This window comes from Microtus oregoni, unplaced genomic scaffold (genome assembly GCF_018167655.1).
Source record: "Microtus oregoni isolate MIOR12 unplaced genomic scaffold, Mior012 000048F_ref0000485, whole genome shotgun sequence".
NCBI lineage: Eukaryota > Metazoa > Chordata > Mammalia > Rodentia > Cricetidae > Microtus > Microtus oregoni.
Genome location: NW_024543222.1, coordinates 10063650 through 10077349, shown reverse-complemented (window position 1 = coordinate 10077349; position 13700 = coordinate 10063650).

The window sequence follows — 13700 nt, the reverse complement described above, 5'->3', positions numbered from 1 at the left end:
CAGCCATGAGGCTGGAAAGCTAAGGAATGGACTGGATCTAGCTGGCAAAGCCACGCCTTTAGTCCTACTGAGATTGCTTGGTAAATTAAAAACTCATGTGGTCAGAAAAAGAGAGATATACAGTAAAGAGAGATTCAAAGACAAAGAAAATTTCTAAATGGTTTACAGTGTGTTAAAAATATATGTAAGCTAAAAGTTGAAGTTCTTAAAGTAAAAAAAAAGGAAGAGAGTTGTTGTGTGTGGTAGTACACACCTTTAATTCCAACACTTGGAAGGCAGAGGGAGATTGACCTCTGTGACTTCAAGGTGTGGTAGCACACACCTTTAATCCCAGTGCCTAGAAGGCAGAGGCAAACAGATCTCTGTGAGTTCAAGGTAGAGTAGCAGACACCTTTAATCCCAATGCCTGTGAGGCAGAGACAGGCGGATCTCTGAGAGTTCAAGGACAGCCTAGTCTACAGAGTTATTCTAGGTCAAAGATACAGAGAACCTGTCTCAAAAAGCAAAAAATAAAAGTAAAAATAAACAAAATAGAGGTTAAAATAAAGCGCACAAAGATGGAAAATACACAGAGAATTTTGATACTGTATGCTATTATGCTCTTTTTGAATTGTTTGAATGCTGAGGAAGGAGCAACAGCTACTAAAAGATATTTGTTTATAAATGCTGCTGAACTAATCCAACATAGATATTTTGAAAATGCCTTGAATTTGAAATTTGGATCTAAGGACATGATGCTTTGGAAAGGAGTTTCTTATTTTGTTTTCACAGAGGATGAGACCCTGTTCATTTCTTCTATTCCGATATGGCATGATGGACCACGTCCTCCTGAAGGGTTGCTGTGAACATCTTCAGAAAATTGCTTCGCTCAACTGCCAACTGAGATGAAACTAGCACACAGGTTATACCATGAAAGACTTAATTAATGACGCCCCCATTCAGCAGGAAGCAGTTTGGAGAGAAAAAACTGCGCTCATATTCCCAAAAATTGTTTATAAATGTTCTTTTACATTTAAAGGGGGATATGATATAGGTATGAATAATTTGCATTAGTATAGATTTTGCTTTATTGATAGAGATTTAAGGTCAATTTTGTTATATGTATATGTATTTCTGATATTGATTAAGGTATTGTGATTGTGTAGTTCACTTAAAAATGTAATGTATATAGGTTGTTAATAGATAATCATAATAGTCAAGTTTGTAGTCATGTTAGTTAAGATTTTCTAGATGTGCATAGATATATTTTAGATAGGCATTCTTCATATTTTTCAAAGATTATAGAATATGGCATTTTAAATGTTTTAATAACTTAGGACTTTTCATGACAATGAGACACTCTGCTTCTGGCAGCACCAATCTACTTCAAGAAGAAGATGGGCATCGAAGAGGATCCTTATGGAGTTTGATAGCCATTTGGGCAAGAAACTGCTCTTGCCTGGACTATTGCATAAACTGGACACAGAGAACCCACAGAGAGAGGACTACTGAACTTGCCTAAGGGTGAGATGATCTTTCGGGGTTCCTGATTCATGAAAGAGTCTGCAAGACATTCTTCAGAACAAGCAGATAGTGACTGACTTTGAATTTTCCTGCTTCATGGAAATGTCTGCTGGATACTATGGGCCTGAAGGCTGAAGATTGATGCCCCAACAGTACAGAGAAACTTTGGATGACTGTCCAGGCAGTGAGATGTCTCTGTCATTTCTAGAGTTTTGGATTCCTTGTTTGCTTAGGTAATATTGTATCTTTCTGGAGTCTTTGATGGAGTTAAGAATAGTTAGTTATAGTTATAGTTTTCCTTAGTTATGGTAAAGATTATTGTAATTTTTACTTGGTAACTTTTGTTATATGTAATTTTGATGTTAAAGTTAAAGCCTTCCTTTTTTTGTTTAAACAGAAAAAGGGGAAGTGATGTGGGAGTGTCATATATCAATCTGTTGATTTCATTGGTTAAGCAATAAAAAGAAACTGCTTGGCCCTCATAGGTTAAAACATAGGTAGGAGGAGTAAACAGAACAGAATGCTGGGAGGAAGAGGAAGTGAGCTCAGACTCGACAGCTCTCCTCTCGGGAGCAGACGCCTCAGAGAGACGCCATGCTCCTGGCTCCTGGGCAGACACACGCGATGAAGCTCCGACCCAGGATGGACGTAGGCTAGAATCTTTCCAGTAAGCGCACCTAGCTGTGCTACATAGAATATTAGAAATGGGCTAGTCCAGGTGTGAGAGTTAGCCTAGAAGAGGCTAGATAGAAATGACTTTTGGAGGAAGAGTTGTCCTTGGTTGACTGAAGACCGGATGGGCTGCGAACATATACCCCTGCTTTTGTTTGCCTTGTTCTGATTCAGAAGCATCTGATGTATAAAGATTGCTTGATTGTGTGCTTCCTTTAACGTAGACCTCTGCCCACATCCGAGAGCAGGGGAGGTCCCTGTGTCAGCAGCAGTGACTATCAGAGCTGCAATCATGGTTGTGGAAACCACTACATGGCTTTCACTATGCTACCAGACGTGGCCACGTGAATCAAATCAAATGTGCCTTATTCATAATTTCCACCATGGTTTCCTTTCTGACCCATAAAGAATTTCAAACCATTTTTAAATTTCCAGGGAGGCAAGACTATGTTCGTGTATTTCTCAATTTCTCTGTGTCTCTGCCTGCTCCTCTTCTCCCCTCCCCTCCCCTCCCCTTCCCTCCTTTCTCCTCTCTTCTCCTTCTCTCCCCTCTCTTCATCCTCCCTCTTCTCCCAGTGCCTTCTCTTTCAGAAGACCATGCCTCCTTCTTCTTCCTCTTTCTCTTCTCCCTTTCTGGAATTCAGTTCCTACCTTGCTATATTATGGTCAGCTATTATAATCTACGTGGCTTTAAAAATTATTCATTGAAATGTCCTTTATGGCCTGCCTGGAATGTTCTGTCTTTGAAAACATTCCCTGGATAATTGGAAAGAATGAAGATTATCTAAGAGCCAACAGAAAGTTCTACAGAGGTGATCATCATCCAATGTTGTATGTTTAACTTCCAACATCATTATTAACTTTCTGATGACTTAATTTACAATAATTTAATATTAAAATCTCACCTGAAAACATTCATAGTTTTATACTTCTGTTGGCTTTCACTTTCAACACATTGCTGTTACAGAGACAACACACACACACACACAAAACCAAACACACTACACATAAAGTCAAACAACGTCTTGGACATGTTTCAAACCAATTTTAAACCTATGCTACTGATATTTTCAGGCTCAACTTTGTCAGTTTTCTGGTATATTACATAATCGCTTTCCATCTCACTAAATGATATTATAATTTGGAGTTTATTTAATATAAAATTCTATGATTAAAGTCTCTTAACTTTCATTAGTATTTTAAAAATATAATTTATGTTTCTTTGTTCTGATTACACTTGTTTGGATTGATATTTTTGTTTTTCTACTTTTCTGTGCTTTGCTTCAATTCTTTATTCCCATCTCCCTTTAGAATAGGCCCATTTTCCTCAGCGTGTTTCCGCTCTCTCACTGTTCTTTTACAAATTACTTACTCTGTTTAACAAGGATTTCAATGTGTAGCTTACTCTTACACGCTAAGCAAGCATCTTACCACCTAAACTCCACCCCAGCTCTCTCCTCCGGTTTATTAGGAGCCTAAATTTTGAACACTTTAATGACAAGGAAGAACTTCAATCAAGTCAATTTCTACTTAGTTTAATTTTCCTCCCTCAAGTGATTACCGTTGCTAGTCATAATCATTGTCAGAGTTCAGTTTTGCCGATCTGACACAAACCTAGACACACCTGAGAAAAGGAAACACTAGTTGAGGAATTGCCTCTGTCAAATTGCCCTGCGGTCATGACTGAGGGTGGCATTTTCTTGGTTGTTGATTGATGTGGAGGAGGGCTCAGCTCACTGTGAGGGGTGCCATTTCTAGGCAGGTGGGCCTGGGCAGTTTAAGGTAGCTGAGAAAGCCAGAGGAAGCGATCTACTAAGCAGTGATCCTCTGTGGTTTCTGATTTAAGTTCCTGCTTTGAGCTCCTTGCCCTGGCTTGCCTCTTGTCTCGATCTCAGACTGTAACCTCTAAGCTGTAATCAACCCCTTCCTCCTCAAGCTGCCTTTGGTCATGGCGTTCACCACACCAACAGAAAGCAAACTAGAACAACCGTGCATTTAACTTCTTAGAAGTACATTTCTGGAACTCATTTTTACTTTCCCTCTGGTTGCAACCCAGTTCGTAAACAAAATCACACAGAATTGTGAAAAGAATGTTCCAATGACCTCATAAATATCCGAGAGAAGTGTTGAAGATGTGAAATTCCTCAAGCCAAGAGCACCTTTATGGAGTCAGGTCAAAAAAAATTAAGACCCTTCAAGCTTATAACACATTCTTTCCTACTTTACCTGTTTGTTCATTAAGGAAAAACTCCATGCAAACACTAAGAAACTGTAATACACATTTTATTATTTATATATTATTACACTCGTATTCAGACAATTAACAACATATTCCTTTGGAATATGCCACCTAGTATGTGTCCTGTGATATGTTGCTGTTTTTAGCCAATAGGTAGGTCTTTTTGTGTAACATAGGCTGGGCTAGATCTCACAGCGACAGCTGCATTCCAATACTGGACAGTGATCAAGATACTAGAGAAAAGGGCCAATAAGCAAAATAAGACATTATCTTTTGGCGGGGGAGAGGAGACAATAAGACTTATAGAAGATTGGTCATTTCATAGAGCCCTGTTTGTGAAATTCTATTACCGAACGCAATGGTGTTCATTACTCAGCAAACGTTAAGGGAGATGTATGTAAATATAATTAATCATAGGGATTCAGGCTTAAATATTAATCAAAGAATCAAAATACTGAAAGTTAAAATCCTCCTGAAGGCCATGCCTCTAACTTTATTCACATCTCCCCAGGTTGCAAAGAACACACAGGATCGCCCTGTTCGCTTAGGGTCTTCTCTCCCTGGGGCGCGCCTGCCCCCTTCCCTGCCTTCAAGTGGGGAGATAGAACGGCCGGTGTGGGCGTGGTGTTTCCATCTTCTATTTCTGTGCGTCTGGGTAAGTCCCTCAGCCTCTCTGGGCTCTAGTGTCTTCAACTTCATGATGTTTCCTCCTCAAGAAGTGACCATGAAGGTGAAATAGACTAACAGCTCAGGGACCCAGAAAACTACAAACCAGATGCTTTAATAACCACTAGTTACTATTCCAGGGTCAAATTTGTTAGTTTGAAAGGATAGGTGGAAAGACAAAACAGGAAATACAATATAATTTAGTTAAAATATTACCTGTATGTATATGTATACAAAAAGATGTGTAGATTTTCTTAGTTTATGGATTATTATATTTTTATTGCTTATTTTTTTTCAAAATGACTGCATGCTTGTGTTTAAAGACGCTCTGGAGTAGAGCTACTTGTGTGTTTTCTGTATGTGGATTCAAATGATTGGGCTATCCTTGAGAGAGTCTACAGCTGATGCTGGCGATATTTCTGGCTTCACATTGTTGGTAGGAAGCCAATCAGACAGGTAGCCTCTGCCTAACAGAAAGCCTTTCCGGAAATTCTAAAGCTTCTTGGTGCTTAGAAAGGACTTCACGGTTCTCAACAACACCCAGGGTATTTCTTCAGAGAAAACCACGCCATTTTCCCAAGGCCCTTAGGGAACAAACTGTATTTTGTATTCTATTTACTGGGGGAGGAAAGGAGAGTTAGATCAGAGTGTCCACAGGAAGCTGAAACCAGAAACTCTACCTAATAGCATAGGGTACCCCAAACACCTTTGCTTTACCATCTACTATTTTTTTTTAAAAAAAAAACTTTTCTTGACATTTTTTAAAAAACAAAAACCAAGAAACAAAGCTGTTCTTCCAATTTCAGTGGAAGCAAACATCTCAGGTTTCCCGAGAAGCCACTGCTCTGTCTCGGTTGTAATTATTTCTCTCCATTCGCCTTATTTTCAAAAGCACTTCATGCTGGAGAAAGCAGTCCTATGGGATGTCTTTAGAAGTTGCCTGTGACTCTGACGACGGGTGGGTTAGAAACTTCAGTGACATGCCAGACCTAAGCCGGGTTGGTGTAACAACTGTGCACTGAGACATAAATACCGAAGGAAGAAATGCTATCACACCGACTCTCAGTGGCTTATCGTTATACCCGTGTTCATTCTCTCAAGTCTTCTCATGGAAGCTTCTATTTGCAGCAGATGGTGATTAACACGGAGGCCCACAACTGGTTGCAAGGCAGAGAATAATTGTGGGGTGCTCATCCCTAAGCGGGTCTTCTCTATCATAGCCCCTCCTCCCCAGACTCGGAGGTCAGGGCAGAAGAGGAGACAGTAAGAACTAGAGGTGGCAGATGATTGTAAGGAGATGGTGTTTTCTGAACAGGGCAGCAGTCCATGTGAGCTCACAGTGACCATGACAACATGCACAAGCTCTGAACTAGCTCAAGCTGGACCAAATCCCAGCATGGAGAGGGGAGGTGGGAATCAATCACTGTTCCTAGAAGAGGAGCTTTGGCAATGGACAGCTGCTGGCTGGAAGGCCACACACCCAAAGATGTACGTGCAGCACAAATTGGACTTGGATGAAAAAAAAAAGGAGGACACAAAGTAGGGTGGGTAGGAAGAAGGCATAGGTGGGTCTTGAAGGAGCTGGGGGAGGGGTGACGAGGATGAAAATACATTGTATGAAATTCTTAAAGAGCTAATGAGAAAACAACAAAAAAATCAAACACTGAAACAGAGGCTGGGGGATGGTTGAGACAGCATGAAGACCTGATCTCAGATCTCCAGCACCTAGATAGAAAGCCAGATGCAGCAGCATGTTCCTGTAATCCCAGTCCTGTGGGAGAAAGGACTGGAGCATCCCGGGGCTGACTGGCCAGATGGTTTTACTGGAGTGGTCCAGATCCAGCGCAAGGACTTGTCCTGAAAATTAAGGTAGAGACACTGCAGAAGGAATGCTGGTTCTCTCTCACTTCCAACATGCAGTACCAGAAAGGCGGTGTGGCAGGAAACTGCCAGGAAAGGACTTTCAACTTTTTTTCACACACCAGAGGTCCAAGAACACTGAGGCTGCAGAGATCAGCGGCTTCCATTCAGCCTCTCTGCACACAGCACCTCATAGTACCTACTAAACCCAGAAGGACCTGAGATCTCCACCTTTCTTTTTTTTTTTTTTTTTTTAAATAATTTTTTTTTATTAAGAAAAGAAGAAAAAAAAAACATAAACAAAAAACAAGTTTCCACCTCCTCCCAGCCTCCCATTTCCCTCCCCCTCCTCCCACCCTTCTCCCCCTCCTCCCACCCTTCTACCCCTCCCCCCACTCCTCTCCCCCTCCCTCTCCAGTCCACAGAGCAGTCCAGGTTCCCTGCCCTGTGGTAAGTCCTAGGTCCTCCCCCCTCCGTCCATATCTAGGAAGGTGAACATCCAAACTGGCTAGGCTTCCACAAAGCCAGCACATTAAGTAGGATCAAAACGTACAGTGTTCAGCCTCCATGTATGCCTGCAGGCCAGAAGAGGGCACCAGATCTCATTACAGATGATTGTGAGCCACCATGTGGTTGCTGGGATTTGAACTCAGGACCTCTGGAAGAGCAGGCAATGCTCTTAACCACTGAGCCATCTCTCCAGCCCCAGATCTCCACCTTTCAACTCGGCACAACCTGGCGGTGATTCACTCCGGAAGTGTGTGCTCTTTCAATTTCAGCTGGAGAAGCTGAAGTGGGCTATAGGGAAAGCAGAGACTCATAACTGGCCAGAGTGCTGAGAACAAGTGACCGTTGCATGCTCAGCCCTAAATGGGACAGCTTTGTTGAGCCAATCTGTCTTGCAAGGCTCAGGCAACATTGCCTGGGAGGAAGAAAGAAGGAGGAGGAGGAGGAGGAGGAGGAGGAGGAGGAGGAGGAGGAGGAGGGTGGTCACCTGTCTCTGACGGCAAGGTCTACACAAGACCAGTCAGTATTCCCGCAGACAGCACCCACCCGACTCAGTGGGTTACTGAAAACATAAATGAAACGCTGTGACGGCTAGAAGGAAATGTGCTGGGGGATGTTCTAGCTTCCTTTCTGTTTGCGGTGGTAAAAATAGCCTAACAAAATGCAGCTTAGCAGAACGAGGATTGATTTCAGCTCACAATTCCAGGTAATGGTCCATCAAAGGGAAGTGAAGGCAGGAACTTCAGCTAGTCACATCCATGGTCAAAAGCAGAGAGGACTGAATGCAGGCCTGCTGGCTTGCTTGGCTGTGCTCAGCATGGTTCCTCTATCCTTATACAGCTCAAGGACCCCCTCTCCAGGGAACGGGATTGTCCACTGTAGACATAATTATCCCATAATTGACTTAAGACAGTTCCCCACAAACACGCCCAAAGTCTATGTCAATATAGATAACCTCCTACTTCCCTTAGCCAAGAGGATAACTATATGTTTTTCCTTGGGTTCACCTTCTTACTTAGCTTCTTTAGATTCACCTATTGTAGACTCCGTGACCCTTATTTATGGCTAGAAACCAATTATGAGTGAGTACATCCCATGTTCATCTTTTTGGGTCTGGGATACCTCACTCAGTATAGTGTTTTCTATTTCCATCCATTTGCATGCAAAATTCGAGAAGTCATTGTTTTTTACCGCAGCGTAGTACTCTAGTGTGTATATATTCCATACTTTCTTCATCCATTCTTCCATTGAAGGGCATCTAGGTTGTTTCCAGGTTCTGGCTATTACAAATAATACTGCTATGAACATAGTTGAACAAATGTTTTTGTCATATGATAGGGCATCTCTTGGGTATATTCCCAAGAGTGGTATTGCTGGGTCCAGGGGTAGGTTGGTCCCGAAAGTAGACAAAATTGCCAGGGAGAAAATTGGGATCTTGGGGGTGGGGTGGGATGTGGGTAAGGGGAGATGGGGAGAGAAAAGTTAGAAGGGAAGGAGGTGGGGCTTTGGGGAAACAGGAGGATTGGGATAAAGGAAGGTTGGACAGGGGAGCACGGAACCACAATTCTTAGTTAAGGGAGCCACTTTAGGGTTGGCAAGAGACCTGACCCTAGAGGGGCACCCAGGTGCCCAAGCCGAGGTCCCCAGTTAGTTCCTGGGGCAGCTGAGGATAGGGAACCTGAAATGACCCTATCCTAGAGCAATAATGACGAATATCTTGCATATCATCATAGAACCTTCATCTGGTGATGGAAGGAGATAGAGACAGAGACCCACACTGGAGCACTGGACTGAGCTCCCAAGGTCCCAATGAGGAGCAGAAGGAGGGAGAACATGAGCAAAGAAGTCGGGACCACGAGGGGTGCACCCACCCACTGAGACAGTGGAGCTGATCTATTGGGAGCTCACCAAGGCCAGCTGGACTGTGACTGAAAAAGCATGGGATAAAACTGGACTCTCTGAACATGGCGAACAATGAGGGCTGATGAGATGCAAAGGACAATGGCAAGGGGTTTTGATCCTGCTTAATGTGCTGGCTTGGTGGGAGCCTAGCCAGTTTGGATGTTCACCTTCCTAGATATGGACGGAGGGGGGAGGACCTAGGACTTACCACAGGGCAGAAAACCCTGACTGCTCTTTGGTCTGGAGAGGGAGGGGGAAAGGAGTGGGGGGAGGGGGAGAAGGGTGGGAGGAGGGGGAGGGAAATGGGAGGCTGGGAGGAGGTGGAAACTTGTTTGTTTTTTTTTTTCTCCTTTTCGCAATAAAAAAAAAAATAGATAACCTCCTCATTAAAACCATTTTTGCAAGTGGTCCTTGGTGGCAGGTTTGACAAAGTTGATTATGGAAAGTTGATTATGGATATGACCAATGTATACGTATGTGAAATTTTCAAACAAATAAAAGATTATATAAAAATCAACAACAAATTAAGGTGTAAGGCAATTGAGGAGGACCCCCAACATTGACTTCTGCCATATACACACAGGCACACACAGAGACTCACATATATATACACACACACACATATGCACACATACAAACATACACAGGCATACACACTCCCAACACTCCACAGTGGAGCAATTAGCTATTGCGTAAAGGAACTGAGGGTCATCTGAACAAGGCTTGGGGATTCGCAAGTGGACCAGTGAGGAGAGGCAGCTGTTGGCAAAATGAGGTTGATTTGGAAGTCATGCATTAGAGACCAGAAAATGTGAAAGAGAGGTACGGAGAAAAGCTGCCTGGGTTCTGAATGGAATACACGCTTGCAAGGCCAGTCCATCTGGGGTTAGCGTTGCATGTGACAGGCTCCGAGCAGTACCTACGCTCCCCTACAACTTCAGTTCCCATTTTTGTAAGCCAGCTATTGCAAGTTCCTTGTCCTGCAAACAAATGCTCTGAGGATTTGCACACACTGCTTCTCCCAGCCCCTCAGAACCCTGGATTGCCAGTCCTTCCACTGGCTTCTGTGACTGTGTTGAAAGTTGCTTTGGTTTAACAGGAGCAGGGTGGGTGATAAGAGCCTCTGTGTTAGCCATGAGATTGGCACTTGCTTCCCACAATTGTTAATAATGATTGGCTCCAGCCCCATAAAAAGAATGAGAGCCCCAGGAGTGGAAGAAGGCATCCTTTGAGACTTCCCATCCTGAATCTCAATTTTTCGGAGATGACCAGGGTCAAGACTTGCCCTTAGTTGCAGGCTCCGAGAAGTGAATAACAATAAGGTCGGATGACTTCATTTCCATTCCTAAATGTTTGCAATAGGATATGAAAACAAGAGATTTCAACCCAAGAAACCAAAGCTTATTGCTCTAGGACACAGCAATTTCCTGAGAGTCAGAATGGATGTCATTTGAGGCCACATAAAGCACTGAGTTCCTTATAATTTCTTTTTAACTAAAGAAGAGCAGAATCTCCTAGTTAATAATAAAAATAAACCTAGAATTTTAGTCTCTTGATTCCAAGCTTTTCATCTCCCTTATAAAGCCACCCAAGTATCTTTTGTGGGCACTCACTTTTAAATGATCATACAGAAATTATTATGATTTATTTGGTTGTTGTTTTGTACGTGCATGTTTGTGTCTGGGTACGAACCTGAGTGTGTGCAGGCCAGGTGTGGTCCTCAATCACTTTTTGTCCTAGCTAGTTTCCTATTGCTGGGGCAGCCACCATGACCAAAGGGAACTTCAAGAAAAAAGTTTACTTAGGGCTTTCAGTTCAAGCAGGCAAGAGCCCATAAAGATAGGGACAGCAGACAGAAGACGTGGAGGACAGAGCTGGAAGCTGAGAGCTCACATCTCAAAGCACCAAACTGAGAGAGCAAACTGGAATTGGTACAAGCTTTTAACCGCTCATCTTCCACCCCCTACCGTAAGGCCACATCTCCTAAGCCTCCCCAAGCAGGGCCATCAATGGAAGACCGGAAGACTTAGTATTGTAATGTCAAAGACCGTGGGGGACATTTGACCTTCAAACCACCATACTTCTCCACCTTATTTTTTTGAGACTAAAGGCTAGTCCCTCACTAAACCAAAAGTTTACCAGTTATGTTATCCTGGCTGGCCTACAAGCTGAAGAGACCCTCTTGTCTCTGCCTCCCCAGCACTGGGATTACAGGTGCATGAGGCCGTATCTGGCTCTTTACCTGGGTGCCAAGGACCTTTGTTCTTGTATGACAAGCACTTTACTGACTGAGCTATTTATTTCCCCAGGCCCACAAATTATTTCTTATTGTATTTCATATGATAATATTTTAATTATATAGTTTTCCCTCTCCCAACTCCTCCTAGGCCCACTGCCCTACTCATCCAAGTTCATGGTCTCTCTTTCTCTGTCTTTCCCTCTCTCAAAAAACCCAACAAAACAAATGTACAAATAAAACACCACCAAAAAAACCCAAAACAAACTTAAAAAAAATCAAAACCAATAAGACAAAAAATACCACACACAGACACACACATACAGAGTCCTTTTTTTTTTTTTTTTTGGTTTTTCGAGACAGGGTTTCTCTGTAGCTTTAGTTCCTGTCCCGGAACTAGCTCTTATAGACCAGGCTGGCCTCGAACTCCCAGAGATCCGCCTGCCTCTGCCTTCCAAGTGCTGGGATTAAAGGCCTGCGCTACCACCGCCCGGCAAGAGAGAGTCCATTTTGTATCGGTCAGCTACTCCAGGTCATGGGGCCTGCCCTTGAGTATGGTTGATGCAACCAGATATACCCAGTGACACTCCTTTGGAGAAAACTGAGTTTCTCCCAGTAGGTGTTGACTGAAAATAGCTTCTCAGTTAGGTGTGTGACTTTGTGTGCACTTCCCCTCCTCAGTGCTGGGGTTCTGTTTGTTTTGAATGTGTGCAGTTCTTGGGCATGATGTCCCTGTCTCTGTGAGTTCGTGTGTGCACCAGCTCCATTGTGTCTGGAAGACGCTGTTTCCTCGGAGTCATCTGCCATCTCTGGCTCACAATCTTTCCACCCTCCTCTTCGACATAAATCCCTGAGCCTTGAGGGGAGGAGTTTGAAAACGACATCCATTTAGGGCTGAGCCTTCATGACCTCAACCACGGCACAGCATCTATTTCATGGGCCTAACCAAGAATTAAATGAGTTGAGATTTGCTAAGCAGTTAAAAATTACATGCAAGTATTTGGTAAAATAAAAGTCCTTGGGATCCCAAGTTGCAACTGTCTGTAAGTAACACCAGACTTGGAAAAGTCATGCACAGAATTCAGTACCACAGATGAGACCTGGTGGTGGCTGTTTGTTTCTGGGTCTGTTCAACCACAAAGGTTTGACTTTCTGTGCCAGGCTTCCCCAAATAGGGTTGCGCCACAGTCTACCTGGGTCCTATTGTAGCTAATATAACGTATTTATCTAAGATTGAAAGGAGGGCTTTGGGGTTGCTGAGGCTGATCTGTTGGTGATTGGACTGATTACAAGCACACACTAAGGGCTCAGATATAAACAGCAGTATCCTAACTGGTATTGCTCCTCATCATTGATAAAACTCATATGCATTTCTCAATCAATCTCTTCTCTTGCAGGAGGGCTTCTGAGCCCTTCATAGAAATCAGGAGGACTTGCTGGGGCTACAATGGAAGACGCTATCTGGAGATTCCAAGGTCCTTCTGGAAGGGGTGAAAGGGAGCTAGACTTACTAGAGGAGTGGAGATGAAGCCTGAGAAATACTCTCTGGATTGTCACTGGACCTCCAGTTTGTGAGAGCACTTATTCTCGTAGATGACCTGAAGTCAGTTCCCAGCAACTCACAACTGGCTCTAACTCCAGATCCAGGGGCTTTTCTAGCCTTGATGGGCACTGTGTGCATGTGGCACTCACACATAAATACACTCAAACACTCATACGCACAAAATATTTAAACAGATAAATCTTTAAGCAAATACAAGCCTGGTGGTGCCCCGCCCCTTCATCATCAGCACCTGCTGTCACTCAGTATCAGAAGTTCCCACATTCACGACGCCTCCTGCGCCAGGCACACTCCAAGCTATGAATCCAAGGCACGGATGTGACCCGGTTCCTCGGAACCCACATAAGCTCTCAAAGCCTGAACTCTCTTGCAGATTCTCTGTAATTATCTTGCACCATCTTTGTTCTGAGAGAAGCGCAGCTGACTATAATTCATTAGCTCAAGAGTGAAATAAAATTAGAGTCAGGCAGATTACGCAGGCTGCCTCCATCATATGGATGACAGGAACATTCCGGCTTTATTTTCCTCTTTTCTGGCACAGTGTTCTTACTCTT